A 24443-nucleotide genomic window follows, 5' to 3' on the forward strand; every position below is an offset into this window, starting at 1 on the left:
TTGCATTGTATCTAATAGGGTAAAGTACTTTGACATATTATATTGATAATACAATGACAACGGTTTTCTCAGTGCACACTTTGGTGATCCTTTTTCCAGATAGTAAACTAGGCTAGGAGATAGTCATTGCCTTAATCTATAAAATTTTACAAGCTTTGTTCTACCATTGTCCTGGTACAAGTGTATAACCTTGAGATTAAGGATACACTGGTAGGAAAGAAGGACAGCTAGACAAAAGAGTAATGTTTGGACTGTGGGTCTTTACCTTCTAACCTCTGCCATTTTTTTTACCATAACAAAGTAGATATTTTCAGTCCTTCATAAATTACTACTTCTATAGCTTCGGTTTCTCTATCACTGAAACCATAACTTTATTCTCTAAAAAAAACCTAGATGTCTTCTTTCTTTCACTGATTTGTATTAATCTTCCAATATCTGCTCAGTCATTGCCAAGTTCAGGTCTTATAAGAGCCAACTAACAATTCTACCCTCTCTTCATCAATTTTTGCCCTAAATTTTCAGCATCCAGCATTCAAGCACATGTTTCCACAGTTGCCAGTTTGACTATACCTTTCTTATATGATTAAAACGACCTGGAGATTATTGTACAAACCACAGAACTCTGGATTAATTATTCCACATGGTATAAAACAGTGCTTGTTTAATATGCATTCAGCTGAGGATATTCTGGTACATGGTTTCTGCAATCTAGAGATTTACAGAAGTAATGTATAAGATACTGTGAGTAATATAATGAACATATTATCACCTATGGTGCATGTGTATTACAAGATTCTTATGAGTTGCTTGGTGTCAGTTTATAACAGATACAACACAATTATGTCCCAACTTTTTTGCAAGGTGTATGTGTTTACTTTCCAGTCCATGCATTGAATCTATTTGTAAAGAAGGTGATGGAAACAAACAAACAAACAAACAAGAACACTTTACCCCTTGATAAATCCTAAAACAATTGTGAACACTTTAGAAATAACAGGGAATAGTCTTTTGTACTTCACATTTCTGAAACTTCATTATGAGAAATGCTTTTTGTTAGACTAGAGTACATGCATATAAATCCACAGTTCCCTGCTTTGCTCGATTTTAGGCTGGTACCCTTTCATCTTGTGAAAAGACATATAGAGTTATTAGAAACTTAACCACCACCTCAAACCATGCAAAGAGCACAGACATTCTTGCCCTTGTGTTAGATTGCATTTTGCCCTAAGCATTAATAAGCCATATTTCTCTATTGAAGATGAAAAGAGATAAATAAAAATAGCAGCAAGAAGGTTAGAAAGGAGGCAGTATTTTTTAATTTCCCTTTGGATGCTACGGTGGATTTCTGTTAGTGTGATAAGATACCTGAGAAAAACAACTTAGAAGGAGGAAAGGAGGTTTGTTGTGGTAGTTGTTGTTGTTGTTGTTGTTGTTGTTGTTGTTTGGTTGCTTTGGCTCATGGTTTTAAAGGTTAGTGTGGTCCTGTTTTGTGTGACCAACACTGAAATGTTAAATCTTCATCCTAATGCACTGCTCATCCTAAGGCAACGTGCTCGACGGTTTCCACAAGGCTGCACCTTCAATTTCCATTATTTTCCAATACAGTCACAAACTTGCAAGCAAACTCTCAGCATGTTAGTCTGGAAGACACGTTAGTTCCCAACTGGAACATAAACTTCTTATATGGTAGAAGGTGAAACTTAGAAAAATTTAATCCTGAGTGTGCTAGCATGTCCCATTTTCAAACACCATCACATTTGATGTTAAATATTTATTATATAACTTTGTAATTTAAATGAAAATTTAGTTCATAACCATTTTAAAAAGTAGAGGCTGTTTTCACAGAGTCACCTTCCTTGGGTGACTTTTGATGGCCCCTTCCCCTATTTCTGGTGACTTTCTGCCCCATAGGCACCTATTCATAACTGATGGCCCTCTTCTGAAGGAAGTTTAAGAAGACTAAGACTAGGATTTGATATAGGGATGAGATGTCTCCAACTTAAGCATTTTATAAAGTGTATCTTTCTTCCAAAAGAGAATAAGAATTGGTGTAAATTACTTCTATGGTATCCTGTACTTCTTAGCAAGACTAACTCTGTTTCAACACTAACATCTGGTAGTTTTCCCAGAAGACCGTGTGGGACACCAAACAGCTTTGTTTCTAGATATGAGCCTTAGTCATCACATCATGTTCTTGGCAATTATCACAGTTCTGCCATACAAAAAATGTGGCTAACATAGACAAATAGCTCTCAAATGTGCACAGACATTCAAATCACCTAGTGAAGCATAAGTCCTAGAGTTCTGGTTTATTAGAGTTGAGTTAAGGCCTGACTTTTGAACAAGTTGCCAGATAATCCTCATATTTCCAATCTAGGGATCACTGCCTGAGAAACTAGGACATAATTCTAAACCTATTCCTTATGGAAGGATGCCTCCCTGCCTTGCTTTAAAATATTATCCAGAGATATCTATAAATATAAAAATAAATATAATATATTATATATACTATTTAAATATATTGTATAAATATAACACTATGCATAAATAAGTAAAATACATATATGTTATATTTTATATTCAATAACAATAATCTGTCATTTGCTTATTTCCTATTTCCTTAGATGGTATTTGGAAAATATTGGGTTTATTGACTTACACAGTAAAAGATGTAAAGAAAATAACTACAAGTTTTTGCTATTTTTTGGATAATAGCATTTTTCTTCAACAGGAAGAAGTGACAACCACAGTGCTACTGAACAAACTGGTGTGTTCTAAATAACATCAACTGGACTTGATCACTTCTAGACTGACAGGCGGTTGTCTTGGCCTGGAAAACTGGCATGTCAATGAAATAGGTTATTAGGCATTTGCATATGTATGTGAATGAATTGCATTCTAAAATCTTGTGTGAGATAGCTTTCCTTATATTAGCACTCAATGGTTTTTGTTTTTTGGTTTTTTTTTGTTTTTTTTTTTTTTTAAATCTCTGTTTGGCTGTATTGAACTGGCAGTGATTGTTTTTATTTTCAGAGACCGTAGGAAAACCTTGAACTTAAAGGAAAGGCTATCAGAACTTTAGCTGAAGCAGGAGTGGCAACAGGGCTCTGTTATCAAGAGTGTTAATTATTTATTCACACCTGGTTCACCACTGATTAACAAAACCTATTAAGGCCTTCCCTTGAAGACCTAGCTGTTGACATGTATTTGCAGCTGTTGTTGGTTTTTTTTTTTTTTCAAATTAGCACATTATGTGTTTGGAAAACAGACAAAAAACAGCTGCAATGTCTGAATGCATTTATTATGTATGCTTCTCCAAACGCTATTTAGGTTGCGTAGGAAATGATGAAGTCAGAGGGAAATGTACTGTTAACTATGAGCTTCTGGAGACTGGCAGCAATGGAATGGCAAGGGAATCAAATGAGAACTTCAGCTTTTACTTGGAGAACAGATTTTCGAACATTTCAGAGGCCTACTATTCAATAGTAGCCATAAACCTGTGTTACTACTGAGCAGTCTCATTTTAGTTTAAGGAAGTCCTGAAAAATTTGACTGAAAATAATTCAAAGTGCAGGTGGCTGTGCTTATTAAAATAGCATTCTTCATTTTTCATATATTGCAATCATCAAAGCATTACTTCCTAGCCCCTCCTACGTCTTCTACCCTCAGGTTATAAGAATAAATGTTATTTTAAAGTACTACATTAACAACACAAATTATTTTTCTTTTGTGATTTGAGTGTTTATTAGTGCCACTTTACTGTAGGAGTGAAATAGCTGGCATTTCCCAGAATTTGGAAATCTCTATCTCCAAAACCCTTTATTGATCTGGGCTCAGGAAGACATTGGAAAAGTCCTGGGATCCCCCATTGTTTTCAGATACTGTGCCGAACAATCGCTTGCCTGTGAAACACAAACAGCACAGTGAGAGAAGCGGTCTCAGATCTGGCTTAAATGTATGCTCACATATGCTTCTCCTCTGTCCTATATTCCAAAGCACGGAAAACAGGTTACTCTTGCTGATCCTCTCTCTACTGTAGGTTCCATTTCCTAATGACGGTGCTGGTGCATAGGGGACAGACAGTCTAGCAGGTGGAAATTCTTCTGTTATCATTGCAAGCCCTGACAATACAACACTCTTTCAGTCATTAGTTCCACGGAGTAATAAAAGGCTTTTTCTTTTTTTGCAAAACTCCAGTGAAATATATTCACATTCATCTTTATCAGAGACAGGTGTTGTCTAATTAGCGTTATCTGTTTACTTCATGGTTCTTGTCACAGACATGCTCACTAGATCAGACATGCACATCTGTCCATGTTATTAATTACACAGAGAAAAAGACAAGATCATTTTTAAATACCAATCATATTGCAGGCCACTGCTCTTTGTCCATGCTGTTTCTCTTACCTGAAATAAACTAAGCGTGGTTCTTTGCCTACATGACATTTGGCTATGTCAGCCAAGCTACTGAATGCAGTCAGATTAAACAGATGCTGTCTGTATTAAGCACAAGAGGAATTTGTTAGTAGCCAATACGCTTACTAGAAAACTGTCCTTCTAAAAAAAAAACTCGAAACAATTCTGAAGGGTTGAACACACACCATCACAAAGAAATTTGCTTCATGCTGACTAATACACACACACACACACACATACACATGCAATTATACAGAGAAATATTTGATAGACAGTGTTATCCATTTGTGTATTTTATGCTGGTTGGCTCAGAGATAATCCGGTACTTGGAATGTAGGATGTTTCTTTTTGCCAGAAAATAAGCCCTAGAAAATTCCCTACAAGTCCAGAAGGCTTGAATTTGTGTAAGTGCAAGGATGACTCAGGTTCAATTCAGGCTCAGTGTCAACTCATTTATGACAATTCCTAGCAGCTTCCACAATGTTGGCTTTTCTTCTTTCCTCTGAATAATTATATCCTGTTTATATATTGTCTGTTTTGTTTATTTTAGCACCTATAAATGCAATGTCTAATTTATAACTTCTTTATATTTTATAGGTTTTTTTCACTGAGGACTGAGCACATTTTTCAGCTTTGTATAATATAAAATCATACTACAAGCAGAAAGAGTAAGGTAATGGTGGTTAGATTGAAGCTGGGCTCAAATAGGTTTGCCAAGCATTATGTCTAAGAGATAATATGCAAATAAAAATGTTTTAAAATATGCTGTGATACAATGCACAGATAAGTGCAAACAGGCAAGTGTCCTCAGAAGAGACGAGTCTTGGCAATATTTTTAGTTTGGTAAATGATTTTTTACTATGAAACATTAATTATGTGATGAATTAACTTATACTTTCCCATAGTCTAATTTATTCACAAAGATCATGTTCCTACTGCTATGACAAATACTTCAAACTGAGTAATATACAAAGAAATAATTTGAGTTCTCACAAATCTGGGGGCTGGGACAGCATCTGTTGTGGGCCTCCTTGCTGTATCAAGATCAGACAGAGGGCATCACACAGCAAACGAACAAAAATAAGAAGCCAGAGAGAATCAGGAAGCAGAGTTTGAGTCCCTAACAACTCACTGAACTCACACTCAGAAAGAACATTAATCTATTAAGATGGTTGACCATTCTGGACCTAACATCCTCAAGGGTCCCAGTTCCTAATACCACCTACTAGAAATTTCATTTCAGCATGAATTTTGAATAGATGCTCAAATCATGTTAAGGAGTGCTTCCTATAGTTTCTAATGAACCATCTCTGCTTCATGATTTTTATGCGCAGGTGAAATCCCCTTGTCTTTTCTTTTCTTGTCAATAAAATTGGAGAAAATTGATGAAATGTCAATTATAAAATTAGGTCGTGATAAAGGGAATTGCAACACCATAGGAAGAACAACAGTATTAACTAATAGGACCTCTCAGAGCTCCAAGGAAATAAATCACCAGTCAAATAGCATGCATGGACTGGTCCATGGTCCCTACTACATACACAGCAGAAGACTGCTTTGTCTTGCACAAGTTGTAGGGGATGTGCTTGGTCCGGTTGAGGATGATGCCACCAGAGAAGGGGAATGATATAGGAGTGAGGTGGGAGTGAGTGGGTTGGGGAGAAGCACCCTCTTAGGAGTGAAGGGTAGGGAGGATGAGGTGGGTGGATTGTGGAGGAGGGACCAGAAGAGAGACAACATTTGTAAATAAATAAAACAATTAATAATAGCAATTACTGAATATGAACAGGACCATAAGAGAAGTGATCTGAGATTGGGATTCAATTAAATAACCTGTAAAGAATTGAAACGCCCAGGCAACCACTTCAAGGGACACGTCTTATCCTCCAATGTATAAACGAGATAAATTCTTCGAGAATTTGAACCTTGAAAGAATCAGTGTCCAACCATGACTTTGACTATGTGTGACTCTGAAGAAAGCAAAAATAAACAAACAATAACAAAAAAATCTAACTCTAAATGAGTGAATCTGTAAGGATTAGAGAATCCATCAGGAATGTGAGATGGAGTTTCAAACTAATTTAATTTATAAAGGACATATTTTAAAACCACTGCTGAAAAAACTCTAATGAAGTAACTAGTTCGCATCTATGCACTTACCTTAATTTCTGCATCCTTTACAATAACTGTCTTTTATGTGCAACTACTTATTATTTCAACTCCAATCCTTATGCTTATGGAGAAAGCTCTTTTACCCACTGAATCTTCCTCCTAGGCCTAGGTGTTGTAGGACAAACTTTTCTTGGGTAGACAGACAGATGCCCATTCACCACAGATAGTGAGTCAACACAGAGCAAAGTATGCATACACCAAAGTCCAACTTGGCCAATCAATGAGTTTTTGTTAAGGTTGCCCATATTTCTATGGGTGAGGGGTTTCTCACAGGAACCAAAATAACTCAGAAAGCTGTATCACTGAAGTCGAACCTAAAAATGGGTGACAGCTCAAAAAATGCTCTGCAGACAGACAGCTGCAGCCTGCAGGCTGCTCACCAGTTTGGAGAGCGTCCTTCCTTTTGGCTCAGTTCACTCCTCCGGGCATCTCAGTTGGTCTTAGTTTCTTCTAGGCAGATCTCCTCCAGGCTTCTGGGCTCATATGAAAGTCTTCATACATTTCTACATGGATTCAAGACTGGTGCACTATTTTCTCCAGAATCTAAAAGGTAAAATTAGAAGAATGCTTGTTATATTTAATTTCAATCTATTTTTCTGCACACTAATTAAAGATTTGAACAACTGCAATTTGTTCCTTTTGTTACTTTTAATTTACATTTTTTTAAATGCTAACAAAATCATTTGGCTTCAAAAGAGCACATTTCCATGCTATTTTAAAATAAACAACCTTGTCACTGAAGTTGATTGTATACTTGTGTACATAAAGGCTGTCATTTTGACTTCAAGCTTTCACTTCAATGTTAAAACTTTAGTTAAAAAAAGTCTTCCAGCTTAAAATTGGGAGTCTACCTTAGCAAAGGAATAATAGATGCTCTTTGGAGTTTTTATTTGGTTTGGTTTGGCTTTTAGCAAAAAAAAAAAAAAAGAGGCAATAGAAAAATTTAAGTGATTATAAATATCAAATATAATTCTTCAACATTTGTCAGGATCTGATTTTATAGAATTTTTATGTTTCTATGAAGTACCACACATGAACTATCTCACACAGGAGTCCCTTCTTATAAAAACTAATTGCAAAACAACAAATGCCAGTTTTAGTGCTTGGAATGCGTTAGGCACCTGAGATACTCGTGTAATGTCTCTTATAACGCAGTGCGACTTCTCCTGTATTTGAACTTTTTATTTATTTATACTTTTTTTTACAATATCTATGTGTGATTTTGTGGATCCTGCACCGCTAAATTCAGTACCATGGACTAAATTCAGTACATCTATATGTTTAAAAATATAGCAGCAGATGAGGATGATTATGATGCTGATGACGATAAGATAATAATGATGAATGTGTGTATGTGTGTGCTTGTGTGTATGTGTGTGTTCATGATTTAAGCAGTTCATACACACACACACACACACACACACACACACACACACACACACACATTTGGAGACCTTAGAGTACAAAATGCTACTTATTTTTAATAAGAGCCTTTTTCTAGTCATGAGTTTGTATTACCTATACAACTACTTCTGCATTTAATTTGGGACGTTCAGTTTCTAAATCTCCATAGAAGAGTACAGCTTATGGATCCCTTCTTACATATCTTTTTGTCTTATGCTTAATTGTAAAATAAAATCTATTATATCATTTGAAATCTATAATTATGGAAGACTTTCTTAAAGTAAAGTGAATTTCTCCTAAACTATCTATTTAAAAAAAAAACAATCTGTTCTTTTTTAAAGAAAAAATGACCTCTTTTATATGTAAAAATGCTACTGTATAATTTAGAGGCAAGCTTATGAGGGCTTTGAAACTCTAGAACATCCTGTCAGAAATGCTCAGCTCTAAAGACAAAGGTTGGGAAAGCCAGCCTCTAGCATACGTGAGGTTATGTGCAACATGGGAGATCAGGCTTCTGAGCTTCCATTATTCCATGCATAAAGCAGAAGTAATAATATCTCATTTGTGGTTATGTTCATTATTAAATTAATATGTGGGTAGAAATTAAAAGGAATCTAGCAAATGCCTGATACTGTGTAAGAACAGACTCATATCTCTCCTAATCTATTATACATGAAAATTCAAGTCATACATAGATTCAAACTGTAACACATTTTTTTTCTGATAGTGTTACTTGGGTTGACATACACAGTGATCTTTCATAGATGCTGATATCATGGTATTATGTAATATAGCAAAAGAATCCTGTCATATATATATATATATATGTATATATATATATATATATATATATATATATATATTTTCTAAAGACCTCGACAATCTCTTTAAAATTTATTAAGTCCAAAAGGAAATCAGTAAGTTTAGTCAGCAGTTTTATGGAAACACACCCAGTGATACCCATGCCTACATTTTTAAACTTTCGATGCATTAATGGCTCAGCCATTTTAAAATAAACTATTGATTATTCAGTGCAATCATAAGTTGGGTGTATTTGAGCAGGGATTTCATGTCTCCACCATTGTATTCTGATTTGAAGTTTCTAGGAAATTGTCTAATAATTTTGGAAGCACGCTCACCCAAATCAAAATTTCTTTTTTGAGACATGTCAGTAGTACAAACCCAGCTAGCCTCAGTTCTCCTGCCTCAGTGCTAAGATTACTACCCAACCCAAAAATGTATTTATGAAAAGAAACTATTATTCATTAGTAACAGCATGTAAATACACATTATGGAAAAATATATATTTTTAACCTTAAGTGGATGGTGGCCAACCTATAAATGTATCTAAGAAAAAATCTTCATTCACCGGTAAGTTCATACAGATACAAATTATTAGAAAAACCCACTTTGTACAGATAACTAACTGGGAAGAAGAATTGAGAAAAGCTCTACAGGATGAATAGGTAAGTTCAGATATACTAAGTGCTTTATTCCCAGGTTCCAGCCAATAGTTAAGGCCAATTTGTTTCTTCTCTCTACCCCCACCTATGTCACTTGTATCCTCTCTCTTCCAACACAATTGACAAATTCATGCTGCTAAGGAAAAGTTAATTCAGAAATCCTTAGTTGCATTTGCCAATTTCCACCTCGGTCGCAGTCATTTAACTATCCTGTTAATGACTACCACCAATGCAAACATTTCTACCACTGCAAACATCATGCCTTGCCCCAAAGTCAAAACCCTTACCTATAAAATCTCAAAATTTTGTGGTAAATGTGTATCTACCCAGATATATCTAGCACCATGTTACCAACTTCCAGTCAGTTGATAAAAGCAATTTATTTCTTCTTTTTCCAGATCTCTCCTATATTTTTCTCTCATTTGCATCCTATCTCTTCCACCACCAATTATAAATTAAACCTCTCATTTTTATACATCACATTCTCAACTTATTTGGCTTTCCAATCCCACTGTGGACCCTTCATTAATGTTTGTAGATCTTCCTTGGAACTAGAGGAGTTATTTTGACAGATCTGGGACTTTCTTTGGGGCTGCTAAAAGTCAGTCAGTAATCTCCTGTACCAACCAATCCATCTGTCCATATATCTACTACCAAATCAAACCTACGGAAACATCTTATGACATCTCATACTGTTCTTTTCTGTGGTTCTTTAGTATTTTTTAGATGATGAACAGAATTTTACATGTGGGTATTTGTTTTTTATATTTGTTGTCATGCTGTTGTAATAGAATTCTGTTTGCAAACAAGACTGCTACAAAATAGCAGAGGCTTCATTATTTGAGATTACCGAATGAACTCCTAGAATAGCACGCTCGCTGAGTTGAGTGTGTAGCACGGGTTGTAGACCCATTCTCTAATATGTTGATGCCACAAAGATTTGTATGTCTAAACCAACGTTGAGGGCCTCAGTGAGTGCACTTAACATCTTAGTATTCACTGCATTTCCAATTAAAAGAGAAAGTTATAAAAATTATTTAGTATTTTAATTAAATATTTATTGTAAGAAACAAAAAAAGAAAAAATTCTTAGCATTTAAATTGGTAATCTATTTTAGATTGTACAACTATTTTATCCAAAGGTAGAAATAATGTCACTTTTTTTCCCATAGTTAGTAAGGTTGGAAAGTCCAAGGTAAAACCTTGGAGAGTATATTTCGAATCTGATAAGAACCTGCTTTGTTACTTACATAAGCTAAATGCAAAGAAGATCCCTTAGACCTCTTTTATAAGGATGTGAATATCATTTAAGGATTCATGATCTTACTCCTCTCCTCCAAAAAGTCATGGCTTCTGCCCCTACCTTGCCCTTTGAAGGGATCTCTCAATAACTCAGTTTCCTACCACCAGGCACTGATCATATGGGGGAGCCATTATAATTGAGTACTGAATATTTGAGAACTTCTTACATTTGATAACATACATGCTTCAATATAAAAAATCAAAATTATTCATTCCATTCTTACCTGCAATATCTTTCAATATTGAGGTACTGTGAAGCTCACTGTTCCAGACACATGATTTCCATAATTCTTTCACTTGAAATGCTGATCATAAAATGTCTCCTTTGCTTTCCATGAAATGACAAAATCACATCCCACATTTATTTTCTTTAATAAATTGTAACTGTTTTATTATCACCACTAATTTATTATTAAAATTTTCCAAATTGTTAGTAGTGTATCTGTCACTCATCATTTAAATAATAACAGTGATTTTTGAATCACTAATGCTAATTCAGCTCAAAACTCAAACCTGTATATTCCCGAAGACAATGATCACACCTGCTATGCAATGGAAGTGCTTCCTACATTCCTCCCAATCTGTCACTCAAGTGTCAAAATTTAATTCGTGAGTTTTAGTAGTCTACAAAGTCCATTTTACTGAAACCCTGGACTTTTCTATTTGTGGTAGCAAATATAGTAGAAACCAACACTTTTATACCATATTGTTAGGCCATCATCGCAAATATCAGAAAAGTTAAAAGTTCAATCAACACTATGATATATTAAAAATATTTGCCGTTACTTGCATGCTATAAGAGTTTCAATATCTCTTTAGGCTACATAGACCATTGTTCGATTTCATAGTTTCCTCTGTATTGAAACACAGAGGTTTCATAAAGGTGGCATGGTAACCCAGCATAACCTATGTAATCTTAACTAAGGTGAATAAGTAGGAGATTTGCAAAGAATATGAGAATTATTTTTAGATAAAAGAAAGCAATTGCAAAGACAGAATAGAAATGCAATCCCCAGCTTACTTAGGCAAAAGGAATTATGTCTGTGTGAGTGGAGTTTACAGAGTATGCACATTGTATCAAACTTAAAGAGATGCTTCAAAGGTTGAGAGGAAACAGTTTTCAGAGGACTTTCAGGTCTTTGATAAGTACTTGGTACTTTCGTCTAGAGATAAAGAGTAAATCAATACAAAAGGTGAAGAGACCTGACATCGTTTATATTTTACTGAATGGAATTCATTATAATGAAGTGGGAAAACAACTCAGAAGTCGGAGACCAAAGGAGTGAAAAAAAAAATGTAAGAAGTGGCTTAGAAATACAGTAAGGAGATTGGTTAAACTTCTGAATATGAAAATATAAATGAAGAGAAATCAGTGTTGTTTGATGGCTGGGGTGTTTTTCATATCAGGAAATTAACATGGCAATTTAAAAATTACAAATTTCTAATTTTCAGGAAATCTAGAAATTAAAAGGAAATTTCTTTAATTTTTGTGAAGCCTCCATCAAAACCCATGCTGAAGGCCAATTGAGAAGGCTATCTACATCTTCAGAAGAACCCAACTATTTAGCTAGGCACATTGACATACATAGTAACTCAACTCAGGAAATATTTACTGAACACTTCCTATGCATTGTAGATTTCTAGGCAACATAGATGGAGAATGAATAAAACTGTCCAGAACTCTTGTTCCTGTAATACTAGTGCTAGATAAGATATATCACACAGGAAGCATAATGAATACACAGTGTGCTGGTATAGTCACCACAATAGAAAAGCTGAGTTGGAGAACAGAGACAGACAGGTACATCATGTAAAGTAGAATATAATCAGGCAACTCCTACTGAGAAAAAGATGCAAGCAGACTCTGACAAAGGAAAGGGGAAGCCTTCTCAAAATCAAGGGAAACCTTTCCAAGAGAGGAATTGGCTCATGCCAAATCCCTGCTCTATAACTGTGTGAGACACTTTAGCAGGAACAAGGAGATCTATGCTGTTAAGTGAAAGCCACTGAAGGGAAGGAAGGAGAGGCAGAAACTAAAGCCTAGAGAAGAGTAGGTACGCTCCAAGCCTGGGTACAAACTCCATCTCTTACAATCAATAGTGGAAGGGAGTTGAGGGATCTGGGAAAAGGGATGACAGAGACACAAACAGGGCAGTTTGACTAATATCAGTGAAGTATTAGTAAGAAGAACAAAAAGAACTGAGCAAGGCCCTGGGTTCAGTTCCCAGTTCCGAAAAAAAAAAAGAACAAAAAAAAAAAAAAAAAGAAGTATGGATAAGTGAAACACTAATCTTTGCACACCTCTTGACTACTGCTGAAGATACTGAATACTCCCTGTTCTGTTCATGGCCATAGCTACTATCAACTTACTATACAAATAATTAATACTATCATCTTCTCTCTCTTTTTCCCTTTCTTCTTCCCTCTCTCACTTCCTTCCTTCTTCCCTCCTTCCCCTCTTCTTTCCTTACTTTCTTCCTTCTATGTTTCACTTCTTCATCTCTTTTGGAGATAGGAATCAAACCTTCATCACAATGTTCACCAAGGTTACACAGGAAATATTGAGACCCAGTTTCCATGACTGTAACATGTGTGGTTCAAATTCTTAGTGAGTAATTTTAATTAAAATACTCTTCAAGTACTCTTCACTCCAGAACTCCTTCAGTCATTTATACCACTGTAGGAATTCATACAAGTGAATTGTAACTTTTATAGTGTAAATTGTGGTGGGAGAACATGCAATAGACACTATGAACAAAATAAATGTAAACAAAGTCATTAAAGTCAGAAAATTGTCTGTGGAGTATTAAAGGTGTGGAAACAGAAATGGGGAAAGATATGGAAGGAGAATGAATGAATAAATGAATGAATGAATGAATAAATAAATAAATAGGTGTAATAGAGGAAATTGACAAATATATCTTTGCACAATTAGTATATTAGAAATTAAAAATTTCTTGTCCATACAAACTGAAAAAGATATAAATAAATTGAACTTTCTGTTAGTTGCCATCTACCATGTAAGTTCATGATGCTGGCTAAATGTTGCATGACTTTCTACCCATCTCCATGCTACTGCTAGAGCTTAAGTAAGTTGTAGCTACTCTGACCATTTACCTTTGTGGTTTGGGATGCATCTAACCAGACATCAGAACCTACTCAGTCTTTATTAATTAAGGACATTACTTCTATTTAAATTCCTACTTCCATTTCTTCTTTTTCATACACAAATATAATCAGTATTTAATCATATTGGTTCTCTGACATTTTTAAATCACAACCCCTGTTCTTGTGGTAATCACTAGTTACATGGAAAAGATGCTTAGAATATCTCTCTAGCTGCAGTTGGATCTTATGAGTATAAAGAGTCATTTGTCTGGCTTTGAGGAAACAAGCCTAATTCTGATCAGTGATCAACTTGCCTCTTTGCAAAGTGGACCAAGTCAATGAGAGAGAAGAAGGTTCCCGGAATTATTGGGGTGATTTATAAGATGGAAAATTAAGAATTCACCTTTGCTGCCTTCGACAGAACTCCCTACTTTTACTACTGCTCAACCAACCCCTTCCGTATGCAACTACCTCAAAACATTTGGTCTATACTGGTGTAGCTTCTCACATGACTGTCTACCCATGCTTTTACTGGTTTCTCTTCTTTATCAATAATTTTCTTCTCTCAGTGCATGTTTGACAAGAAGTTGGACCAAGCTGACTGGGAATAACTCACATGTACAGGAGTCCTTTCTCTTGTTAACATTGCTTTTACCCAGGGGCCATTTCAGGATCACCAACACTTTATAGTAGTACTTTCTACTAGGTATATTATGTGACCTGAGGCAGGTTATTGTAAATAACTGTAATACAAAAATACTTATTTATTTTGTGTACATTCTTTGTTGAACATTAAATTTGTTTCAGTAGGAAAATATTGACTTTTTAGAACAATATTTACTAAAAAATAATCACGGCATGTATTTTGTCCCAAATTCAAATTTCCATAATAATTGGTATTTACTGAATGTTTATTATTTTCCAGAACACATCCAAAGATTTTTTCCATGTGTTTCTTCAATTAATTATAAATTATAATTAAATTAATTATAAAAGGAAAATTTTATGAACTAGAGTGTATGTGAGTTCTTATGTCAAGGGACAGGACAAATTACTGGATTAGACTCCAGATTCTAGCTCTGAGGAAAGCTGTACACTGAGTAGCTAATCGACTAAGCTAAAGCTGTATCACTCTGGTCACAATCATGAAACTGTGACACCACAAGCTCCACTATGGAAAGCATATTTAACCTCCAGGCATGACGTAATAGTCCCTCGCTGGTTCTCCATTAAAAGCCACAGACAAAGGCAGTTCCTGTGTTTCAGACTTTCACTTGTATCAGTCTTAGAATCATGGATGTGACTAATGGGAAGAATTGGGACATGAAAGAAACAGACTTAGTTTGGTCATTACTTCTTTCTTTTGCCATTTCTTTTGAATGTCTTTTATATGCTTCTCTCTGAGCATACAAAGCAGAAAGCATACTTTCTTCCAGATAACCAAGCAAAGCTACTTTCTGGTTTTTGCCTCTACTTTTAATTGTGCCAAGTTAGGCACATTGGAAAGTTCTCCTAGTGAGTCAATACTGACTGACAAGCTGCTGCATAAGTTCCATTCAATACTAGATATCCATAACTTTTCTATGAAGAAAAGACCTGATTGATCCCCTACACATGGTTTTGGAATGGTAGGGATCAATGAACTCACAGATAATAACAAAACAAGCTAAAACTGAAATCTTCCTTCCCTGTTTGTGCTCCGACACAGCCTTCATATTGTTTTTCCCTATAATAATAACTACATTTCAAACTAGATTGATGCCAGCCACACTAATCATAAATGCAGAAAGAATCAACTGTTTCTGCATTAAATCTTAGGATGAAATCAGCCAACCCAACAATTGAAAATCATGAACTCTAGATTTAATCAAATGAGGACAAAACACTATTGCCAGTAGACAAAGCTACAATTATGTGCTTTAAACAATAGCTAGATTGTTATCTTCAGATATTAAATAGAAATCCTTAATTGAAAGATTCCCTCATTGTCGCTGCAGTTCTTTACACTTACGTAATGTTCTACAATGTGGAAAAAAAAATCCACAGGGTGGATTCAAACTTGCTGAATAACAAGCCACTAGCAAACAGCTAACGAGCACTTACTTTATGGTCACCCCTGTTCTAAGGGCTTTTCATACATGGATTCATTTATAGCCTAGTAACAACATCCTGGTAAACTAGGTCAGTTTTGTACATGGAAAACACAACAACCAAGCAAAGAAAGAGAAACAAATAGTGTATCTAAGTAAAGGTAACGACGAAGTTCACATTCCGCCCAGGCTTGCTTTTGCACACTCTTGCTGAGATGGATAATGTGATGTGTCCCAGAGTTGACTCAAAAATTACATGGTCATGCTTTCGGAATAAATATTAGGAACCTTTTCAAAGCTGAGTCCAAACATAATGTAGTTTAGCCATATGGCTGTTATTAACATTAATTAACATTTGTAAAGCATCTTCTGCATGTAAAGCCATATACCTCAGGGCAATGTTGAAGACTATGTTATTAGTTCGCCTGCATCAAGAGAGCAAACAAACAAAAAGGGCTCAGAGACCTGGCCATTTACTCACTCTGATATTAAGTTAGATCTTGTCTTAAGAGTTTAACGCTCTCAACACCCTGGGGTCACAAGTACTAAACTCATCAGAGTCCTTTCTGACATTTATAATAGAAATTCATTAGTAGATTTGCATGAGAAGCAAGTAGCAAAAATGAGGAACTATCTAGGAAATGAAAGTTAGGGAAAAAGATTAGAGCAGCAAAGAATAGGCGCAGCCAGATAATGGTTAAAAATATAGAATTTCATAACATACATATACAAATAAAATCTTACATTAATTAATGCATTTTAATTTGAGATCATATGTCTGGATCTCTAATATATAATTGGTGAATACAAACCTCTATATAGTGATGGGTAACATCATAACTGATAATGATAATAAGGGTTTACTTTTACCCCGCACTAGTGCCGGAACCGAGTAGCCACATGACATCTGTTAGATATTTTCATCTCAGTCAGCAAAGCAGCTCACCCTCTTTGCTCCATCCCATATCGCACTGCTGATGGCTACCCTCTGAGCCTGACAACAATCTCTCTACCCATCTAGTTCCCAAGGCAGGTTGCCACCATGCCAGACATATACATCCCAATTCTGTGGCGGACAGTGACTCCAACCACCATACACAATTCATTTAAATCATCACATGAAACAACACACAACAAAATAACCTCTGATCCAATTGATAATCTATAATTGCCCACCTAGACATACAAAGCCTCGTATACATCCATCCCTTAAGAACATTCATAACAACCTGTAAATGTGCAGAGAGGAGTTTTAGCATCTGCCTCCATGTTCTCTCAGCTGCTTCTCCCCCATCTCGCTCCAGTCTCATCCTCCTCTCTAAATCTTTTCTTCTGCCCACCCTTCCTTCTCGTCCAATGACAGGCCTCGTTCTATCTTGTACCTGCCTTCACCTGCACAATGACATCATCCTACAATAACCATTTTAAAAGTATCTTGAAAGGAGAATATTTCTAATGACATTTCCACATCTCTCTTTAAAAGTATTTTCTAGATCGTGTACTCTAGATGTCTAATCCCAATTCCAAATAGATTAAGATATCTTATATTTGAAAAAAACCTTACAACCTTCAGCATATGATCTAGCCATAAGAAAGAAGGCAGAACAGTTTTGCATTGCCTTTTCTCAGCTACAATACTCTGGAGAAACTCAATGAACAGATGAGCCCTATATAAGTATAGAGTGAAATGTCTACAGCCGACCCTGCTTCTCACGCACAATAGGTCCTTAGCTCATTGAATGTGATTATACAGCTTATCCCTAGAAAAGAGTAAAAAGATAAAACATTCCCAAGCATGTTTTGTAGTCATTTGAATTTGTAGTCATTCTCCCTCCTGATACATGGCCCCCCACCAAGCTCCATCCCCTTCAGACACCCAATCGACAGTATCACAAGACAGTTCTCTGACTGACTATTGGTGGATTCACTTTACCATGAGAACCAATGTTCTCACAGTGGGGAAAAATCCATTCCAGTGTTAAACATTCTACGAGGCAGATTCACTGATTCCAATTCCTATGCTGGGCCTGAGAAATGATTCCCTGTGTGCACTGTCTTCCAACCCTAACAGCCTGAGAGATCCTTACTTTAGGACATATGGCAGCAGATGGGCGTGTCATCACATAATGCTTGAGACCTACAGAACGGTTTTCCACACTTTACTGTAACATACCTTCTTGATGTTCCCACTAATGTATTTTTAAGTACCTTCGTTTATGATTTTATTTTTTTCTATGAAAAAGTCAATAAATTGCTACCATGTTAGAACATGGAATAAGGATAACCTACAAATGTGTCCCCAGGCTGCAGTCACTCATATCAGGCTCCAGAGTTCTATTGCTCTGTGTTCAGAGCTGGAGTTTTCCACTGACATCCTCTATTTCTTTCCTGCAGTCCTCAAGAATAACCGTAGGACACGCTGAGAATGAAACAGTCTGAGATAAACAGAACCTGCTAGGTCACTGCAGGCTCTGTCTGCCGGTCCTAAAGCATAATGTCCTGGAACGCTTAAGTCTGGCTTGTTACCTCCCTTGGCCACCTCCCAGGAATAAAAGCTAAGGTAGACAGCTGTCCGGGATCCCCGAGCATCAGTGGAAATGGAGCATGCACTCACGAGACTCCAGTCATACTGGGCAACTTGTGTCAGCCTTGGGGCACTGCCTCTCCATGAGTCCTTGGCAACTACTGTCTCATATTGGCTGTGATTATAAGGGTTTTTCTTTTTGCTAGCTGTGAGAGGATTCAATCACACGGGGCTCAGTTGAGAAGTAGCTATTGCAGCCCAAACTTTAGTGGGCTCAACCAGTAGCCAGTGCACAGTGAAAATTCTTTACAGACACTGGTAATGCTGTCCCATCATGAATGAGCAAGAGAACCACTCCCCAACCCAGGCATTGATTCCTTGTGGGAGGCTTTTTACCACAGTAAGGGCTGATTGCATGGTTACCAGCATAATATAACACACAATTTCCCAGTTCCTAATAGTTATGGAAGCCTGAGCATAGATCTTCATAAAACTGTGATTCAAATGTGCTTGAGAAACTGGGCTGCTTTGGAAAGACTATTTGATTCTCTTCAGGATGGTTCTGTGTTGCCATGACTCCTTTGGCACATCCTCAGGTAAATTTGTACTTGTAAACAAAACTTCATTTCCTACGTTCTCAAATTAAATGACAAGTAAGTGTTTTGAATTCCCTTCCCCTTCTTAATACATGAATCATCTGCTCAAATAGTAAACAGATGCAGTGCTGAGGATTTAAAAATCCAGAAAGATATGCTCAAAACAGACATGCCCTTGCAGAACTACAGCAAACATAACGTTCCTGGTCATCTCTTATTCCAGCTTCTGCCTAAATAATTGTCAACTTAAATAAATGTCTGAAGCACCTGGAGCATGGAGCCACCTGTTCAAATATATTTTACACTGCATATTTAATACATTTTGTATCATTTTTCAGAAGGATTTTAGAGCGGAAAGACTCTCTTCTAACATTTTCTGAAAAGACACTGCACGTCTGATGAAAAGCCCATGCAATGCATCTGATAGAAACATTTGCACAACCAAGGTCAGGTCTATTTGTTTATCGGGAGGAGGGAGAAAGCAAATCTATGCATGATTCATTGTATTGGCCTCCTTTAATGGACAATCCTGATCCCTGCCAAGATCTGATTGATTGTTCTATTAATACATCCAAGGGAAAAAAATGAAAAATAAATCAAGCAATCCAGTACCAACTTGGTCACGCTGCAGAGACATGGCTTAAAAGACAAAAAAAAAAAGCAAAAGCTTTCGCCAAGCTTTGCTGGGCACCTGTTAGCTTTCTGCTAAATCAAAGCTGTGTCTGTGTATTAGGCTGGTTTGTGTGCCTGAGGAGGGCACGGGGCATGGAAGAGCCGAGCATTACCGTGCAAATGAGCATGAAAGGGCAGCGGGATCTGGTTGGAATGATTTAGCTGTGTCTGAACTAGTGAGGGTAGATGTTTCACTCCAACCACTGTCCTGTGAGGAAATGCTTTCCTTTCCACATCCACATTTCACCCCTTAGAAAACTCTCATTAAAATAAAAAACACCAGTCTACATTCGGGTGAGTTCTGGAGAGCATTCACACACTCTTATTTCCCAGGTCCCAGTCTCTCTTTAGTCTTTGGACTTTCTTGGGTTTCCTCCTCCCTGCCTCCCTGCCTTCCCTGCCTCCCTGCCTCCCTGCCTCCCTGCCTCCCTGCCTCCCTGCCTCCCTGCCTCCCTGCCTCCCTGCCTCCCTGCCTCCCTGCCTCCCTGCCACTGTAGAAAGCTGTTCTTTAATGCTCACTGTTTACCCTGAACTGCTAACCCCACAGAGTGAGTTTTCCTGTGCAGTGTCCTGCAATATTTTGTACTTCATGGTAATGTCACTCTCTTGGTATTCCCTTCATTTTAGTTATCTGCATTCTCCTTGGTAGATATTCTACAATTTCATTCTTCAATCCTCAGTCACCTACCTGTCTTCAATCATTCTAGGTTTCTGTTCTCTGAATTGTTTCTATAAAAGTGTTCACTAGAAGATGACATCTATAATAAAGCATTTACTCCATCCATAGTTCCAGTACAAAATCCTTTATGGATCATATATGCAGCTGCTACTGAAGTGCATCATAGTGTCAACCGTCAACTGCCCTACTGTCTCATCTTTGTAATCTGAAATACTTATAGAAGCCTAGAGGCTAGAAAGAAGCTGCAGAAGAATTCATTAAAGGAAAAAGGCTAATAGGGATATGAAAACAGGTAGGATACTAGGGATGGAAAATTTTAAACTAAAAGAGTGGATGGAGCAAATGAGAAAGATGAAGAAGAAAAGAAATAAGGAAAATTGAGGATTTTTCAAAATTTTTATACAGAAACTTAAAACTTTGAAATTCATTTTGTAAGATCAATTTTTAAATTTAAATAAATAAAATGTTTAAAGAATAACAGTGCATGGCTGAAAAAGGCTGCTATAAAAAGTCATGTGTTGTTAAAAAATATTTCCAGTTCCAGGTATAAATATTATCTTTGAAGTTGTTATTCATGGAGGTCCAAGCTCCACCAAAAAGAACAAAGCAGATTTCTCCCACTCTTCTTGGTTACCCATGGAAACTTTATGAAGAGACCACAACAGTGAAGGCAACACAACCTGACCTCAGATAAATGGGAACCAACCTGTGACTGAAATAGAAGCTTTCATTTCTCTCAACTAGACTTCATGAATAGAGAAGGTACTGGGTGAGAAAAGGCAACAATGGTCTTAATTCTTTATTAACTACAATATCAATCTTCTATCCAAGATGAATATATAATACTATTATAGAGTATAATAGAGACAAAATTATTGTGCGGGAAACAACCATTCTCCGATTGAACTTGATGCCTTCTTGACTGCAAGGAATCCTTTTATAGTACTATGGACTCCAGTCAAGAGCCCACACCTGGACCCTACTAGTAATTAAATATAGTGGTATAGCTTTAAAATACTTTGGGTACTATTAAAACACTCATGAAATAAAGTACAACTTTCAGCCTTAACCTAGAAGGCTCTTTGAGGAGAAAGGTAGTAAATGCAGAGGTATATGACAGCTCTAGGTACTGAGAATAATTGAAGGTTCAATAATATTTTGTGGCATTATATAACCATTGCAATCATGACCTTAATGAAACTGGATTTAGTTACAGAATAAAAGACTTGCTGAAAGCCAATCATGGATGAGGGAAGAGCTCTCTGGGCCCTGTTCTTTCCTTCCCAGAACTAGTAACCACCGACACATTCTTGGAAATGGGAGATGCTGTGATCAGTATAGCAGCTCACAAAGCTTTAAGGGCACTTTCCAAATCCATAGTTGCATAGTCTTAACTCACTTGGTCTTGTAAGGGTCCATGATTCACTGAAAAATGATACTCTAGACGAAAATAGTACCCAGAAGCAGTGTTTTGTTTCTGCAGAAGTTGAGCAGCTGGAGTTTACCATTACCAGTATGGAGATGCCCAAGTGAACGTGAAGGCCCAATTTAAAGCACATTAGGGGAATTCCAGGGAGGAGTAGGTGACCTTTATTTTAATTGATTGGCTGTATTTCTATGGATACTCCAGAATCATTGCTGTGGGTTGGGGAGCTACACACTGTTCCTAGGGAAACCTGAAAACTGTTGCTGACTGGTTACCTGTGCCTCAGGCCAGCTGGTGGGGCAGCTTCTGATGGTGAGGCAGTTTCTGATTGACTGCCCAAAGCGGGGGATGTTTCCAGTAACTGACTTGCCTAGAGTTGCCTAGTACTTAGAAACAGCGATCTAGTCTCCTGATCTAAGCTAGTCTGAAGACTGTCATGGAGTTAGCCTGTCTCAGGCCTCTCAGTCTCAAAACAAAACCAAAGCTTATAAATATAAAAATGGAACTTATAGGGAAGAGAGGACTTGATGGGGCACAGGGGAAACAGGTAACAGGAATTATTCTGTATAATTCAATGAAAATGCTAAAGAACAACTTACTTTTAAAAAAAGAAGAAAGAACTTCCCTATCTCCCTGAATTTCATACAACAAAGTAATGCCAATCACATAAATGAATAAATAAATAGATAAATAAATAAACAAATAAATAAAACAATAGAAAATTATTCAGATTACCATCAAGTGACCTAAAATGTACCAATACTTTGTCTTTTTTATTCTCCAGGTCATGCATTTTTGTTCAGGTAGTCATAGATCTTCATTATTATTTTATGTATCTAATTCCATCATTTTGAAACAATGTAACAGAATTAAACCTTCCGAATTCTAAACAGTAACTAAGATAAGTTGTGATGATCATATTTCTATGGTGCCATGGTTGTTCTCCTACCACTCTCATTTATACTAACATATTCTCTATTATTTTTAGAAACATGTTTTCTTTTTGTTCCAGCCATATTCTTATTGCTGAGTTAATAGATTTTCTATGAATATCCAACATTTTTCAATTATATGAATTTTTGGTTATGTTTCTTTATTTTTATTGAAATGTTTGGTAATTTTCATGTACATGTGTAATACACTTCAATTCCTGTCTCCTTATACCCTCTTTTGTCTCCTTCCCATATCTATCCGAAAGCAGTCCTCACCACCACTTCCTTCCGCAGCTTCATGGTGTTGTGACATATCTGGTTTAAAAAGCAGGGCCATCTCTATGTCTACCCATTGTAACTATCCACTGGAACCTGCCGTGGTCACCCATGGGTACATAACTGAATGCAATGACTCACCCTCTCCCAGAGTTTATTGGCAGCAAAGAGTCAGAGTGAGAGGTAGGGCTCCATGAGGCTCTCCTCCATCTATGTTAATCTTCTGTCTCTTGTAGTTTTTTTCCACTCCTTTTTCTGCAACATTCCATGAAACTTAGAGGTGAACATATAAATGTCTTGTTTGGGGCTAACCACTAAAAGTTAATTTAATCTCACTACCTTGTAGAACCATGAATTTCTGTATTCACCATTCTTTACTGAATAAGAGTGAATGGAGAATTGGTCTATGTGTTTGAACATGAATATTTAAGAGACAGTGTGACACTGAGTCAATTTAGCTAAAAAGTTACATACAGTTTCATCATAAGTCTATGACGATCTCTGCTGTGGGTTTTTAATCAGGTTTACAGTAAACACACATAAATCCCTTCCTGTGATTGGTCCCAAAATTAATCAGAGTGATTGGTACCTTTATAACCATAGTGCCACTGCTACTGTTGCCAAAGGGTATATCTTGCCTGACAGATCATTCTCAGAGTTTATAGTAGTCACAGCTGGATAAAAACATTAACACATTGTCTCCCCAAGTAGCCTGCAAAGGACCTGCTGGCAAAATAAAAACTAGGTAGCAAGAAGAAAGCATCTATCCCAGCTCCTGCTTCATTTCTCTAAATCATGCAAGCAAGGTGTATGATGTGTTTGGAAATGGGCTCTTAACAGGAAGTTCTTCTGGAGAATCAAGAAGAGTGGCAATAGCCAACTCTGGTGTTATCTTTACTAACAACTTCTTGAGAAAGTATTCCAACCCAAATATTGGGTGGTGGTGATGGTGGTGGCACATGCTTAGTATCTATCCCAAGACCTTTAAAAGTATCTTTCTCAAACCATTCGAAGTATCTCCTTACAAACTGTGTTTGGTGTTTTTTTCAAGGATTGAAGTGTCATTATTATTATTATTATTATTATTATTATTATTAATTATTCCATTTATTACATCTCAAATGATATACCACTTTCCAATTTTCCCTCCACAAAACTCCCGTCCCACTTCTGCTCCCTCCTCCCTCCCTTTGCCTCTATGAGGGTGCTCCTCCATTCACCCACCTTCTCCCACCCCACCGCTCCAGTGTCCCCATACACTGGGTCATCAAACCTCCACAGGGCCAAGGGCCCCTCACTCATTGTTGATGTCAGTCAACAATGTTTCTTTTTTTGCCTTAATTATTTATGTTTTAAGTCATTGTAAGATAATAGGTCTCCAAAT

Source organism: Rattus rattus, chromosome 11 (assembly GCF_011064425.1).
Source record: "Rattus rattus isolate New Zealand chromosome 11, Rrattus_CSIRO_v1, whole genome shotgun sequence".
Classification (NCBI taxonomy): Eukaryota; Metazoa; Chordata; class Mammalia; order Rodentia; family Muridae; genus Rattus; species Rattus rattus.